This window comes from Cavia porcellus, unplaced genomic scaffold, assembly GCF_034190915.1.
Source record: "Cavia porcellus strain 051 isolate PalLab524CR breed Dunkin Hartley unplaced genomic scaffold, mCavPor4.1 scaffold_17, whole genome shotgun sequence".
In the NCBI taxonomy this organism is placed as follows: Eukaryota; Metazoa; Chordata; class Mammalia; order Rodentia; family Caviidae; genus Cavia; species Cavia porcellus.
The window spans coordinates 59624579-59627341 of record NW_026947500.1 but is presented as its reverse complement, the minus strand read 5'-3'; the positions used below and the strand labels follow the sequence as shown (position 1 = coordinate 59627341).

Below are 2763 nucleotides of genomic sequence, written 5' to 3'. Positions count from 1 at the left end.
TGAATGTCACTTTAACATAATTAAAACAGTGTTTTATGCAAAACTATTATAAACATAACCAATTACAATACTCATTTACAATGAGAAAGTATCAGTAGGACCAATATTTAAATATATTGTAAGTACTGCTGTGCTTGTTTTACATTCTTCATGAAAATAGATGAAGTTCACATGTAAACAGAATGAGCATCATTTGAGATGTTTAAGAGTAGATATTGCACACTTTTCTTTGTGATCTTTTCAGGGCATATTTTACATCTTTATTTCTCAAGCTATAGATCAATGGGTTCAACATGGGGATTACCAGGGTATAAAATATGGAAGCCACTTTGTCAGTGTCAAAGGAGTGACTAGATTTGGCTTCACATACATAAATATCAAAGTCCCGTAGAACACTGTGACCACAGTCAGGTGGGACCCACAGGTGGAGAAGGCCTTGCGCCTGACCTCTGCAGAGTTCATCCTGAGAATGGCTATGAGGATGAGCAGGTAGGATGCAAAGATAATCAGAAGGGAAGAAATCAAATTCAAAGCTGATAAGAATAAAATTATCACCTCAGCTTCATGTGTATCTGAGCAGGCCAAAGATAACAAGGGGAGATTGTCACAGTAGAAATGACCAATGACATTGGATCTACAGAAGGACAAAGTGAAAACTTTTACAGTAATCAGAAGAGACACAAATGTGCAGTAGAGGTAAGATGTTGCCATTAGGACCCAACATACTTTTTGTGACATGATGATATTGTAGAGGAGAGGGTGACAGATTGCCACATAATGGTCATAGGGCATAGCAGCCAAAATAAAAAGTTCACAAGCAATGAACAAAAGGAAAAAAGCTAACTGAATAGCACAACAATAATAGGAGATTGTATTTTGATCTACAATGAATTTTTGCAACATTTTTGGTCCCACTGCTGTGGAATATCCAAGGTCTGCAATCGCCAGGCACCTGAGAAAAAAGTACATGGGTGTTTGCAGACTGGAGTCTATCTGGGTAAGGATGACCATTCCCAAGTTGCCCACTAGTGAGATAAGGTAGATGATGAGGAACAGCACAAAGAGTGGAGCCTGAAGCTCCGGATGATCTGTGATTCCCAGTAGAATGAATTCGGTCACCACTGTAAGGTTGAGATCCTCCATCAGAGAGATAAGAATGCCTAATTTGTGTAGATGTATCATCATTAATGATTAGTGTTTCATTATTACTTCATGGAATCCATTAAAATATAATCTGTTGAAAATATCCAATTGACAGCGTTTAAAATATGCTTATTTTTCATCAAAAATAGCATTATTCACTTTCAGAAATACTTTGTCATAAGAAGAGAACTGTTCCTGGCATCCAATGGATGCAGGAGAGTTAAAGTGTTAAACATCACATTAGAATCATTTTGGAGCTAAAAATGTCTACATCAATGACCATTTTTTTTTTAAATTAAGGAAATATTATAGCTAGAGAGATTGACACATAGATACATGGTAATATGTATGGAGATACCTATATAGCTACAGATGCTTAAAAATATGTGTAAATTTTGGTTGTAATACTCTTTACATTTCATGATTTTCATTTGTATAACAATCACACAATGTGTATACTCAATAAGATGATATTCACCCTAATTATAAAATAAGTTGCATAGTTATTCCTTACAAAACTAAAATTAGAAATTTCTTTTGACCCCACTACTCCTCTTCTAGGTATCTTTCTTGAAAAAAAAATGACATTATGTCAAGTGATTATGTATACACATTTACAGCAGCACAAATCATCATAGCCAAGTCTTGGAGACAGCCTAGAAGTTCAGCCTTAGCACACATAAAGAAAAAGTGATATTTTATATATTACTAACCTACTGTAAAGAAAGATAAACTTAAATCTTTTGTAGGAAAAGGACACTTCTTCAGACTATAATACGAAGTAAACCATACATATACACAAACTTAAAAATATCATGGTTTCTCTTATATGAAAAATTCAACATGAAAATAAAGAGCAAAACTAAGGCAGATAATGGGAAGAGAAATAAGAAAAGTAATCAAAATATATTGTATATAAGTACCAACTCTAAAAATTGAATATAAAATTATGTGTTGCAAACATGCACTAATAAAAACTAAATGAATAAATAAGATTCTAATGATAAAATTTCAAAACAGCACATTAAATTGTATGTGGTGCTACTTTGCTACCTTTTCAAAACTGTTTTGATAAAATGTCAACATAAGCTTATTTTATGTGCATCTACTTACATGTTAATACTCCTCCGGGAATATTTTAATCACTACTGAGATAGATAACAAATTAGATACAAGCTATATGAACAAACTTTAAGATATGAGTAGGAAAGTTTTTAGAATAGGTTTATTCTAATGAAAAGCAAAAGTTCCCTCAAAATAAAAGCATACGTATGTTGGAGAGTAAAATATTGACACACTTATAGTTCATTTTAATGTCTCTTATTGTATAAAGATTTAACCACATTACAAACTATCTAGAGACAAATCAAAATTAATAAATCTTAGAAATGTATGAATTCTTATGGTATTTGAAATGCTTCTTTGAATTACATCCATAAGACCTCATTCAAAATATGATAGAGTGCAAATATAGGATGAAATCTGACTGTATCTTGAAGACCATTAGTACTTTTTAAAATATTTTACTATTATTTTAAGCTAAATTATTAAATAATATAAACAAGTGATGAATAATAAATAACGTAGTAAGAAATGTAGAGTCACACTTCTCTAAGCAAG

The 2763-nt window shown here is 32.0% G+C and overlaps 1 pseudogene; it reads right to left on the bottom strand.

The window, feature by feature from the left end:
* Window positions 1-202: 202 nt before the first annotated feature.
* Window positions 203-1143, bottom strand: LOC100722344 (olfactory receptor 8K3-like; annotated as a pseudogene).
* Window positions 1144-2763: the final 1620 nt, after the last annotated feature.